This window comes from Pseudophryne corroboree, chromosome 10 (genome assembly GCF_028390025.1).
Source record: "Pseudophryne corroboree isolate aPseCor3 chromosome 10, aPseCor3.hap2, whole genome shotgun sequence".
NCBI lineage: Eukaryota > Metazoa > Chordata > Amphibia > Anura > Myobatrachidae > Pseudophryne > Pseudophryne corroboree.
In genome coordinates this window covers 168,890,930-168,905,252 of record NC_086453.1, presented here as the reverse complement: position 1 = coordinate 168,905,252, position 14,323 = coordinate 168,890,930, and the positions used below count along the sequence as shown (strand labels likewise).

Below are 14,323 nucleotides of genomic sequence, written 5' to 3'. Positions count from 1 at the left end.
AGTCAAAATTTCAAACCCCCTGTTATGGTGTAGGGTACCTGGCCTTCTCTGATATAATCAGAGTTAGATTTGATTCAGTGATTTTATAAAAACAGCTAGGAAGCACAATTTAGCAGTGGGTTGCAGAGAAAAAGAAATATGCTGGCAAAAATATCCAATTGAGTGATTAAACAGCTCTTCATTATCTGGCTTTATTTTTATGCTAACAAATTTGTTCTCTGAAAAGTGTCCACAAAGCCAAGTCTCTGATTAACACCTTTGTAGGGATGGTTTTTCACCTATTACTAAATTAAACTTGCTTCATTGGAAAGGCAGCAAGATGCATCCTCATTTCAATGTCTACTGAATTAATACAGGTTGACACCAGGAAACATTAACGCCACTGCATCCTTGCTGCTTTCTAATGTGGAAGTCTGTTTAATGTGAAAACAAAGTGATATCTAATAAGCACACAGGTAAGGAATTAAGAAAATCTTTATTTAAAGGTGAAGATGTTTCTCACAAAATCGTTGCCCCAATGCATCATTGAAATTCAAGCTGGAAAGATGATTTTAATATATCACTTGTACATTTTGTATTGCTCTTCTGGTGACAATGTAGTTTGTTTTTGTCAATTACCATTTTAATGATAGGGTAAAGAAAATTAAGTGGATTTTTGAAAGAAAACAATACTGTCAATATACTATTAAAACAAATTAAAATGGTAAAAGTTATTGTACTTTAAGTAAAAATAAAAAAGAGCAAAAATATCAATCCCAGTTTTGGATTACTTAAATAAAAAAAAAATGCATATAGCAGAGGATAGTTTCAATCTGCCTACCTCTGGGTTATGGACCCAGCATGCTTCCATTGCAGTACTCTGCTGCACATGTAAGTGCAAGAGATCCTGAAGCACTCACTCATCATGGGAAAGTACCAATGTGTTTCTTCATTGGTTGATGGAAGAAACATCTTACAAAAACTATCCAGATTATTGACTTTTTACAGTTTTTCTAGGAAACGTTCTAGATGAATGCTTATTAGCCTTTGTCAGTATGTACTTTTGCAAAGTGTCGCTGTGGCGCAATCAGTTAGTGTGTACGGCTATTAACCAAAAGGTTGGTGGTTCAATCCCACCCAGGGACGTAATTGACCTTGTTATCAGATTTTGGTGATCTTTAAGTAGACAAGTCAAAATTTCAAACCCCCTGTTATGGTGTAGGGTACCTGGCCTTCTCTGATGTAATCAGAGTTAGATTTGATTCAGTGATTTTATAAAAACAGCTAGGAAGCACAATTTAGCAGTGGGTTGCAGAGAAAAAGAAATATGCTGGCAAAAATATCCAATTGAGTGATTAAACAGCTATTCATTATCTGGCTTTATTTTTATGCTAACAAATTTGTTCTCTGAAAAGTGTCCACAAAGCCAAGTCTCTGATTAACACCTTTGTAGGGATGGTTTTTCACCTATTACTAAATTAAACTTGCTTCATTGGAAAGGCAGCAAGATGCATCCTCATTTCAATGTCTACTGAATTAATACAGGTTGACACCAGGAAACATTAACGCCACTGCATCCTTGCTGCTTTCTAATGTGGAAGTCTGTTTAATGTGAAAACAAAGTGATATCTAATTAGCACACAGGTAAGGAATTAAGAAAATCTTTATTTAAAGGTGAAGATGTTTCTCACAAAATCGTTGCCCCAATGCATCATTGAAATTCAAGCTGGAAAGATGATTTTAATATATCACTTGTACATTTTGTATTGCTCTTCTGGTGACAATGTAGTTTGTTTTTGTCAATTACCATTTTAATAATCGGGTAAAGAAAATTAAGTGGATTTTTGAAAGAAAACAATACTGTCAATATACTATTAAAACAAATTAAAATGGTAAAAGTTATTGTACTTTAAGTAAAAATAAAAGAGCAAAAATATCAATCCCAGTTTTGGATTACTTTAATTAACAAAAAAAAAATGCATATAGCAGAGGATAGTTTCAATCTGCCTACCTCTGGGTTAATGGCCCAGCATGCTTCCATTGCAGTACTCTGCTGCACATGTAAGTGCAAGAGATCCTGAAGCACTCACTCACTCATCATGGGAAAGTACCAATGTGTTTCTTCATTGGTTGATGGAAGAAACATTTTACAAAAACTCTCCAGATTATTGACTTTTTAAAGTTTTTCTAGGAAACGTTCTAGATGAATGCTTATTAGCCTTTGTCAGTATGCACTTTTGCAAAGTGTCTCTGTGGCGCAATTGGTTAGCGTGTTTGGTTATTAATCAAAGGGTTGGTGGTTCAATCCCACCCAGGGAAGTAATTGACCTTGTTATCAGATTTTGGTGATCTTTAAGTAGACAAGTCAAAATTTCAAACCCCCTCTTATGGTGTAGGGTACCTGGCCTTCTCTGATGTAATCAGAGTTAGATTTGATTCAGTGATTTTATAAAAACAGCTAGGAAGCACAATTTAGCAGTGGGTTGCAGAGAAAAAGAAATATGCTGGCAGAAAAATCAAATTGAGTGATTAAACAGCTCTTCATTTTCTGGCTTTATTTTTATGCTAACAAATTTGTTCTCTGAAAAGTGTCCACAAAGCCAAGTATCTGATTAACACCTTTGTAGGGATGGTTTTTCACCTATTACTAAATTAAACGTGCTTCATTGGAAAGGCAGCAAGATGCATCCTCATTTCAATATCTACTGAAATAATACAGGTTGACACCAGGAAACATTAACGCCACTGCATCTGTGCTGCTCTCTCATGTGGAAGTCTGTTTAATGTGAAAACAAGGTGATATCTAATTAGCACACAGGTAAGGAATTAAGAAAATCTCTATTTAAGTGTGAAGATGTTTCTCACAAAATCGTTGCCCCAATGCATCATTGAAATTCAAGCTGGAAAGATGATTTTAATATATCACTTGTACATTTTGTATTGCTCTTCTGGTGACAATGTAGTTTGTTTTTGTCAATTACCATTTTAATAATAGGGTAAAGAAAATTAAGTGGATTTTTGAAAGAAAACAATACTGCCAATATACTATTAAAACAAATTAAAATGGTAAAAGTTATTGTACTTTAAGTAAAAATAAAAGAGCAAAAATATCAATCCCAGTTTTGGATTACTTCAATTAAAAAAAAAATGCATATAGCAGAGGATAGTTTCAATCTACCTACCTCTGGGTTATGGACCCAGCATGCTTCCATTGCAGTACTCTGCTGCACATGTAAGTGCAAGAGATCCTGAAGCACTCACTCATCATGGGAAAGTACCAATGTGTTTCTTCATTGGTTGATGGAAGAAACATCTTACAAAAACTCTCCAGATTATTGACTTTTTAAAGTTTTTCTAGGAAACGTTCTAGATGAATGCTTATTAGCCTTTGTCAGTATGTACTTTTGCAAAGTGTCGCTGTGGCGCAATCAGTTAGCGTGTACGGCTATTAACCAAAAGGTTGGTGGTTCAATCCCACCCAGGGACGTAATTGACCTTGTTATCAGATTTTGGTGATCTTTAAGTAGACAAGTCAAAATTTCAAACCCCCTGTTATGGTGTAGGGTACCTGGCCTTCTCTGATGTAATCAGAGTTAGATTTGATTCAGTGATTTTATAAAAACAGCTAGGAAGCACAATTTAGCAGTGGGTTGCAGAGAAAAAGAAATATGCTGGCAAAAATATCCAATTGAGTGATTAAACAGCTCTTCATTATCTGGCTTTATTTTTATGCTAACAAATTTGTTCTCTGAAAAGTGTCCACAAAGCCAAGTCTCTGATTAACACCTTTGTAGGGATGGTTTTTCACCTATTACTAAATTAAACTTGCTTCATTGGAAAGGCAGCAAGATGCATCCTCATTTCAATGTCTACTGAATTAATACAGGTTGACACCAGGAAACATTAACGCCACTGCATCCTTGCTGCTTTCTAATGTGGAAGTCTGTTTAATGTGAAAACAAAGTGATATCTAATAAGCACACAGGTAAGGAATTAAGAAAATCTTTATTTAAAGGTGAAGATGTTTCTCACAAAATCGTTGCCCCAATGCATCATTGAAATTCAAGCTGGAAAGATGATTTTAATATATCACTTGTACATTTTGTATTGCTCTTCTGGTGACAATGTAGTTTGTTTTTGTCAATTACCATTTTAATAATCGGGTAAAGAAAATTAAGTGGATTTTTGAAAGAAAACAATACTGTCAATATACTATTAAAACAAATTAAAATGGTAAAAGTTATTGTACTTTAAGTAAAAATAAAAGAGCAAAAATATCAATCCCAGTTTTGGATTACTTTAATTAACAAAAAAAAAATGCATATAGCAGAGGATAGTTTCAATCTGCCTACCTCTGGGTTAATGGCCCAGCATGCTTCCATTGCAGTACTCTGCTGCACATGTAAGTGCAAGAGATCCTGAAGCACTCACTCACTCATCATGGGAAAGTACCAATGTGTTTCTTCATTGGTTGATGGAAGAAACATCTTACAAAAACTCTCCAGATTGACTATTTAAAGTTTTTCTAGGAAACGTTCTAGATGAATGCTTATTAGCCTTTGTCAGTATGCACTTTTGCAAAGTGTCTCTGTGGCGCAATTGGTTAGCGTGTTTGGTTATTAACCAAAGGGTTGGTGGTTCAATCCCACCCAGGAATGTAATTGACCTTGTTATCAGATTTTGGTGATCTTTAAGTAGACAAGTCAAAATTTCAAACCCCCTCTTATGGTGTAGGGTACCTGGCCTTCTCTGATGTAATCAGAGTTAGATTTGATTAAGTGATTTTATAAAAAAAAACAGCTAGGAAGCACAATTTAGCAGTGGGTTGCAGAGAAAAAGAAATATGCTGGCAGAAAAATCCAATTGAGTGATTAAACAGCTCTTCATTTTCTGGCTTTATTTTTATGCTAACAAATTTGTTCTCTGAAAAGTGTCCACAAAGCCAAGTATCTGATTAACACCTTTGTAGGGATGGTTTTTCACCTATTACTAAATTAAACGTGCTTCATTGGAAAGGCAGCAAGATGCATCCTCATTTCAATATCTACTGAAATAATACAGGTTGACACCAGGAAACATTAACGCCACTACATCTGTGCTGCTCTCTCATATGGAAGTCTGTTTAATGTGAAAACAAGGTGATATCTAATTAGCACACAGGTAAGGAATTAAGAAAATCTTTATTTAAGGGTGAAGATGTTTCTCACAAAATCGTTGCCCCAATGCATCATTGAAATTCAAGCTGGAAAGATGATTTTAATATATCACTTGTACATTTTGTATTGCTCTTCTGGTGACAATGTAGTTTGTTTTTGTCAATTACCATTTTAATAATAGGGTAAAGAAAATTAAGTGGATTTTTGAAAGAAAACAATACTGTCAATATACTATTAAAACAAATTAAAATGGTAAAAGTTATTGTACTTTAAGTAAAAATAAAAGAGCAAAAATATCAATCCCAGTTTTGGATTACTTAAATAAAAAAAAAAATGCATATAGCAGAGGATAGTTTCAATCTGCCTACCTCTGGGTTATGGACAAAGCATGCTTCCATTGCAGTACTCTGCTGCACATGTAAGTGCAAGAGATCCTGAAGCACTCACTCATCATGGGAAAGTACCAATGTGTTTCTTCATTGGTTGATGGAAGAAACATCTTACAAAAACTCTCCAGATTATTGACTTTTTACAGTTTTTCTAGGAAACGTTCTAGATGAATGCTTATTAGCCTTTGTCAGTATGTGCTTTTGCAAAGTGTCGCTGTGGCGCAATCAATTAGTGTGTACGGCTATTAACCAAAAGGTTGGTGGTTCAATCCCACCCAGGGACGTAATTGACCTTGTTATCAGATTTTGGTGATCTTTAAGTAGACAAGTCAAAATTTCAAACCCCCTGTTATGGTGTAGGGTACCTGGCCTTCTCTGATGTAATCAGAGTTAGATTTGATTCAGTGATTTTATAAAAACAGCTAGGAAGCACAATTTAGCAGTGGGTTGCAGAGAAAAAGAAATATGCTGGCGAAAATATCCAATTGAGTGATTAAACAGCTCTTCATTATCTGGCTTTATTTTTATGCTAACAAATTTGTTCTCTGAAAAGTGTCCACAAAGCCAAGTCTCTGATTAACACCTTTGTAGGGATGGTTTTTCACCTATTACTAAATTAAACTTGCTTCATTGGAAAGGCAGCAAGATGCATCCTCATTTCAATGTCTACTGAATTAATACAGGTTGACACCAGGAAACATTAACGCCACTGCATCCTTGCTGCTTTCTAATGTGGAAGTCTGTTTAATGTGAAAACAAAGTGATATCTAATTAGCACACAGGTAAGGAATTAAGAAAATCTTTATTTAAAGGTGAAGATGTTTCTCACAAAATCGTTGCCCCAATGCATCATTGAAATTCAAGCTGGAAAGATGATTTTAATATATCACTTGTACATTTTGTATTGCTCTTCTGGTGACAATGTAGTTTGTTTTTGTCAATTACCATTTTAATAATCGGGTAAAGAAAATTAAGTGGATTTTTGAAAGAAAACAATACTGTCAATATACTATTAAAACAAATTAAAATGGTAAAAGTTATTGTACTTTAAGTAAAAATAAAAGAGCAAAAATATCAATCCCAGTTTTGGATTACTTTAATTAACAAAAAAAAAAATGCATATAGCAGAGGATAGTTTCAATCTGCCTACCTCTGGGTTAATGGCCCAGCATGCTTCCTTTGCAGTACTCTGCTGCACATGTAAGTGCAAGAGATCCTGAAGCACTCACTCACTCATCATGGGAAAGTACCAATGTGTTTCTTCATTGGTTGATGGAAGAAACATTTTACAAAAACTCTCCAGATTATTGACTTTTTAAAGTTTTTCTAGGAAACGTTCTAGATGAATGCTTATTAGCCTTTGTCAGTATGCACTTTTGCAAAGTGTCTCTGTGGCGCAATTGGTTAGCGTGTTTGGTTATTAATCAAAGGGTTGGTGGTTCAATCCCACCCAGGGAAGTAATTGACCTTGTTATCAGATTTTGGTGATCTTTAAGTAGACAAGTCAAAATTTCAAACCCCCTCTTATGGTGTAGGGTACCTGGCCTTCTCTGATGTAATCAGAGTTAGATTTGATTCAGTGATTTTATAAAAACAGCTAGGAAGCACAATTTAGCAGTGGGTTGCAGAGAAAAAGAAATATGCTGGCAGAAAAATCAAATTGAGTGATTAAACAGCTCTTCATTTTCTGGCTTTATTTTTATGCTAACAAATTTGTTCTCTGAAAAGTGTCCACAAAGCCAAGTATCTGATTAACACCTTTGTAGGGATGGTTTTTCACCTATTACTAAATTAAACGTGCTTCATTGGAAAGGCAGCAAGATGCATCCTCATTTCAATATCTACTGAAATAATACAGGTTGACACCAGGAAACATTAACGCCACTGCATCTGTGCTGCTCTCTCATGTGGAAGTCTGTTTAATGTGAAAACAAGGTGATATCTAATTAGCACACAGGTAAGGAATTAAGAAAATCTCTATTTAAGTGTGAAGATGTTTCTCACAAAATCGTTGCCCCAATGCATCATTGAAATTCAAGCTGGAAAGATGATTTTAATATATCACTTGTACATTTTGTATTGCTCTTCTGGTGACAATGTAGTTTGTTTTTGTCAATTACCATTTTAATAATAGGGTAAAGAAAATTAAGTGGATTTTTGAAAGAAAACAATACTGTCAATATACTATTAAAACAAATTAAAATGGTAAAAGTTATTGTACTTTAAGTAAAAATAAAAGAGCAAAAATATCAATCCCAGTTTTGGATTACTTAAATAAAAAAAAAAATGCATATAGCAGAGGATAGTTTCAATCTGCCTACCTCTGGGTTATGGACCCAGCATGCTTCCATTGCAGTACTCTGCTGCACATGTAAGTGCAAGAGATCCTGAAGCACTCACTCATCATGGGAAAGTACCAATGTGTTTCTTCATTGGTTGATGGAAGAAACATCTTACAAAAACTATCCAGATTATTGACTTTTTACAGTTTTTCTAGGAAACGTTCTAGATGAATGCTTATTAGCCTTTGTCAGTATGTACTTTTGTAAAGTGTCGCTGTGGCGCAATCAGTTAGTGTGTACGGCTATTAACCAAAAGGTTGGTGGTTCAATCCCACCCAGGGACGTAATTGACCTTGTTATCAGATTTTGGTGATCTTTAAGTAGACAAGTCAAAATTTCAAACCCCCTGTTATGGTGTAGGGTACCTGGCCTTCTCTGATGTAATCAGAGTTAGATTTGATTCAGTGATTTTATAAAAACAGCTAGGAAGCACAATTTAGCAGTGGGTTGCAGAGAAAAAGAAATATGCTGGCAAAAATATCCAATTGAGTGATTAAACAGCTCTTCATTATCTGGCTTTATTTTTATGCTAACAAATTTGTTCTCTGAAAAGTGTCCACAAAGCCAAGTCTCTGATTAACACCTTTGTAGGGATGGTTTTTCACCTATTACTAAATTAAACTTGCTTCATTGGAAAGGCAGCAAGATGCATCCTCATTTCAATGTCTACTGAATTAATACAGGTTGACACCAGGAAACATTAACGCCACTGCATCCTTGCTGCTTTCTAATGTGGAAGTCTGTTTAATGTGAAAACAAAGTGATATCTAATTAGCACACAGGTAAGGAATTAAGAAAATCTTTATTTAAAGGTGAAGATGTTTCTCACAAAATCGTTGCCCCAATGCATCATTGAAATTCAAGCTGGAAAGATGATTTTAATATATCACTTGTACATTTTGTATTGCTCTTCTGGTGACAATGTAGTTTGTTTTTGTCAATTACCATTTTAATAATCGGGTAAAGAAAATTAAGTGGATTTTTGAAAGAAAACAATACTGTCAATATACTATTAAAACAAATTAAAATGGTAAAAGTTATTGTACTTTAAGTAAAAATAAAAGAGCAAAAATATCAATCCCAGTTTTGGATTACTTTAATTAACAAAAAAAAAATGCATATAGCAGAGGATAGTTTCAATCTGCCTACCTCTGGGTTAATTGCCCAGCATGCTTCCATTGCAGTACTCTGCTGCACATGTAAGTGCAAGAGATCCTGAAGCACTCACTCACTCATCATGGGAAAGTACCAATGTGTTTCTTCATTGGTTGATGGAAGAAACATTTTACAAAAACTCTCCAGATTATTGACTTTTTAAAGTTTTTCTAGGAAACGTTCTAGATGAATGCTTATTAGCCTTTGTCAGTATGCGCTTTTGCAAAGTGTCTCTGTGGCGCAATTGGTTAGCGTGTTTGGTTATTAATCAAAGGGTTGGTGGTTCAATCCCACCCAGGGAAGTAATTGACCTTGTTATCAGATTTTGGTGATCTTTAAGTAGACAAGTCAAAATTTCAAACCCCCTCTTATGGTGTAGGGTACCTGGCCTTCTCTGATGTAATCAGAGTTAGATTTGATTCAGTGATTTTATAAAAACAGCTAGGAAGCACAATTTAGCAGTGGGTTGCAGAGAAAAAGAAATATGCTGGCAGAAAAATCAAATTGAGTGATTAAACAGCTCTTCATTTTCTGGCTTTATTTTTATGCTAACAAATTTGTTCTCTGAAAAGTGTCCACAAAGCCAAGTATCTGATTAACACCTTTGTAGGGATGGTTTTTCACCTATTACTAAATTAAACGTGCTTCATTGGAAAGGCAGCAAGATGCATCCTCATTTCAATATCTACTGAAATAATACAGGTTGACACCAGGAAACATTAACGCCACTGCATCTGTGCTGCTCTCTCATGTGGAAGTCTGTTTAATGTGAAAACAAGGTGATATCTAATTAGCACACAGGTAAGGAATTAAGAAAATCTCTATTTAAGTGTGAAGATGTTTCTCACAAAATCGTTGCCCCAATGCATCATTGAAATTCAAGCTGGAAAGATGATTTTAATATATCACTTGTACATTTTGTATTGCTCTTCTGGTGACAATGTAGTTTGTTTTTGTCAATTACCATTTTAATAATAGGGTAAAGAAAATTAAGTGGATTTTTGAAAGAAAACAATACTGTCAATATACTATTAAAACAAATTAAAATGGTAAAAGTTATTGTACTTTAAGTAAAAATAAAAGAGCAAAAATATCAATCCCAGTTTTGGATTACTTAAATAAAAAAAAAATGCATATAGCAGAGGATAGTTTCAATCTGCCTACCTCTGGGTTATGGACCCAGCATGCTTCCATTGCAGTACTCTGCTGCACATGTAAGTGCAAGAGATCCTGAAGCACTCACTCATCATGGGAAAGTACCAATGTGTTTCTTCATTGGTTGATGGAAGAAACATCTTACAAAAACTATCCAGATTATTGACTTTTTACAGTTTTTCTAGGAAACGTTCTAGATGAATGCTTATTAGCCTTTGTCAGTATGTACTTTTGCAAAGTGTCGCTGTGGCGCAATCAGTTAGTGTGTACGGCTATTAACCAAAAGGTTGGTGGTTCAATCCCACCCAGGGACGTAATTGACCTTGTTATCAGATTTTGGTGATCTTTAAGTAGACAAGTCAAAATTTCAAACCCCCTGTTATGGTGTAGGGTACCTGGCCTTCTCTGATGTAATCAGAGTTAGATTTGATTCAGTGATTTTATAAAAACAGCTAGGAAGCACAATTTAGCAGTGGGTTGCAGAGAAAAAGAAATATGCTGGCAAAAATATCCAATTGAGTGATTAAACAGCTCTTCATTATCTGGCTTTATTTTTATGCTAACAAATTTGTTCTCTGAAAAGTGTCCACAAAGCCAAGTCTCTGATTAACACCTTTGTAGGGATGGTTTTTCACCTATTACTAAATTAAACTTGCTTCATTGGAAAGGCAGCAAGATGCATCCTCATTTCAATGTCTACTGAATTAATACAGGTTGACACCAGGAAACATTAACGCCACTGCATCCTTGCTGCTTTCTAATGTGGAAGTCTGTTTAATGTGAAAACAAAGTGATATCTAATTAGCACACAGGTAAGGAATTAAGAAAATCTTTATTTAAAGGTGAAGATGTTTCTCACAAAATCGTTGCCCCAATGCATCATTGAAATTCAAGCTGGAAAGATGATTTTAATATATCACTTGTACATTTTGTATTGCTCTTCTGGTGACAATGTAGTTTGTTTTTGTCAATTACCATTTTAATAATCGGGTAAAGAAAATTAAGTGGATTTTTGAAAGAAAACAATACTGTCAATATACTATTACAACAAATTAAAATGGTAAAAGTTATTGTACTTTAAGTAAAAATAAAAGAGCAAAAATATCAATCCCAGTTTTGGATTACTTTAATTAACAAAAAAAAAATGCATATAGCAGAGGATAGTTTCAATCTGCCTACCTCTGGGTTAATGGCCCAGCATGCTTCCATTGCAGTACTCTGCTGCACATGTAAGTGCAGAGATCCTGAAGCACTCACTCACTCATCATGGGAAAGTACCAATGTGTTTCTTCATTGGTTGATGGAAGAAACATTTTACAAAAACTCTCCAGATTATTGACTTTTTAAAGTTTTTCTAGGAAACGTTCTAGATGAATGCTTATTAGCCTTTGTCAGTATGCACTTTTGCAAAGTGTCTCTGTGGCGCAATTGGTTAGCGTGTTTGGTTATTAATCAAAGGGTTGGTGGTTCAATCCCACCCAGGGAAGTAATTGACCTTGTTATCAGATTTTGGTGATCTTTAAGTAGACAAGTCAAAATTTCAAACCCCCTCTTATGGTGTAGGGTACCTGGCCTTCTCTGATGTAATCAGAGTTAGATTTGATTCAGTGATTTTATAAAAACAGCTAGGAAGCACAATTTAGCAGTGGGTTGCAGAGAAAAAGAAATATGCTGGCAGAAAAATCAAATTGAGTGATTAAACAGCTCTTCATTTTCTGGCTTTATTTTTATGCTAACAAATTTGTTCTCTGAAAAGTGTCCACAAAGCCAAGTATCTGATTAACACCTTTGTAGGGATGGTTTTTCACCTATTACTAAATTAAACGTGCTTCATTGGAAAGGCAGCAAGATGCATCCTCATTTCAATATCTACTGAAATAATACAGGTTGACACCAGGAAACATTAACGCCACTGCATCTGTGCTGCTCTCTCATGTGGAAGTCTGTTTAATGTGAAAACAAGGTGATATCTAATTAGCACACAGGTAAGGAATTAAGAAAATCTCTATTTAAGTGTGAAGATGTTTCTCACAAAATCGTTGCCCCAATGCATCATTGAAATTCAAGCTGGAAAGATGATTTTAATATATCACTTGTACATTTTGTATTGCTCTTCTGGTGACAATGTAGTTTGTTTTTGTCAATTACCATTTTAATAATAGGGTAAAGAAAATTAAGTGGATTTTTGAAAGAAAACAATACTGCCAATATACTATTAAAACAAATTAAAATGGTAAAAGTTATTGTACTTTAAGTAAAAATAAAAGAGCAAAAATATCAATCCCAGTTTTGGATTACTTCAATTAAAAAAAAAATGCATATAGCAGAGGATAGTTTCAATCTACCTACCTCTGGGTTATGGACCCAGCATGCTTCCATTGCAGTACTCTGCTGCACATGTAAGTGCAAGAGATCCTGAAGCACTCACTCATCATGGGAAAGTACCAATGTGTTTCTTCATTGGTTGATGGAAGAAACATCTTACAAAAACTCTCCAGATTATTGACTTTTTAAAGTTTTTCTAGGAAACGTTCTAGATGAATGCTTATTAGCCTTTGTCAGTATGTACTTTTGCAAAGTGTCGCTGTGGCGCAATCAGTTAGCGTGTACGGCTATTAACCAAAAGGTTGGTGGTTCAATCCCACCCAGGGACGTAATTGACCTTGTTATCAGATTTTGGTGATCTTTAAGTAGACAAGTCAAAATTTCAAACCCCCTGTTATGGTGTAGGGTACCTGGCCTTCTCTGATGTAATCAGAGTTAGATTTGATTCAGTGATTTTATAAAAACAGCTAGGAAGCACAATTTAGCAGTGGGTTGCAGAGAAAAAGAAATATGCTGGCAAAAATATCCAATTGAGTGATTAAACAGCTCTTCATTATCTGGCTTTATTTTTATGCTAACAAATTTGTTCTCTGAAAAGTGTCCACAAAGCCAAGTCTCTGATTAACACCTTTGTAGGGATGGTTTTTCACCTATTACTAAATTAAACTTGCTTCATTGGAAAGGCAGCAAGATGCATCCTCATTTCAATGTCTACTGAATTAATACAGGTTGACACCAGGAAACATTAACGCCACTGCATCCTTGCTGCTTTCTAATGTGGAAGTCTGTTTAATGTGAAAACAAAGTGATATCTAATAAGCACACAGGTAAGGAATTAAGAAAATCTTTATTTAAAGGTGAAGATGTTTCTCACAAAATCGTTGCCCCAATGCATCATTGAAATTCAAGCTGGAAAGATGATTTTAATATATCACTTGTACATTTTGTATTGCTCTTCTGGTGACAATGTAGTTTGTTTTTGTCAATTACCATTTTAATAATCGGGTAAAGAAAATTAAGTGGATTTTTGAAAGAAAACAATACTGTCAATATACTATTAAAACAAATTAAAATGGTAAAAGTTATTGTACTTTAAGTAAAAATAAAAGAGCAAAAATATCAATCCCAGTTTTGGATTACTTTAATTAACAAAAAAAAAATGCATATAGCAGAGGATAGTTTCAATCTGCCTACCTCTGGGTTAATGGCCCAGCATGCTTCCATTGCAGTACTCTGCTGCACATGTAAGTGCAAGAGATCCTGAAGCACTCACTCACTCATCATGGGAAAGTACCAATGTGTTTCTTCATTGGTTGATGGAAGAAACATCTTACAAAAACTCTCCAGATTGACTATTTAAAGTTTTTCTAGGAAACGTTCTAGATGAATGCTTATTAGCCTTTGTCACTATGCACTTTTGCAAAGTGTCTCTGTGGCGCAATTGGTTAGCGTGTTTGGTTATTAACCAAAGGGTTGGTGGTTCAATCCCACCCAGGGATGTAATTGACCTTGTTATCAGATTTTGGTGATCTTTAAGTAGACAAGTCAAAATTTCAAACCCCCTCTTATGGTGTAGGGTACCTGGCCTTCTCTGATGTAATCAGAGTTAGATTTGATTAAGTGATTTTATAAAAAAAAAAACAGCTAGGAAGCACAATTTAGCAGTGGGTTGCAGAGAAAAAGAAATATGCTGGCAGAAAAATCCAATTGAGTGATTAAACAGCTCTTCATTTTCTGGCTTTATTTTTATGCTAACAAATTTGTTCTCTGAAAAGTGTCCACAAAGCCAAGTATCTGATTAACACCTTTGTAGGGATGGTTT

General features: G+C 34.8%; 1 non-coding gene across 1 annotated transcript; it reads left to right on the top strand.

The window, feature by feature from the left end:
• Positions 1 to 13,927: 13,927 nt before the first annotated feature.
• On the top strand, positions 13,928 to 14,001 carry TRNAN-AUU (transfer RNA asparagine (anticodon AUU)). The gene has a single exon. It is a non-coding gene; the product is annotated as a tRNA-Asn (tRNA).
• The last annotated feature ends 322 nt before the right edge of the window (positions 14,002 to 14,323 follow it).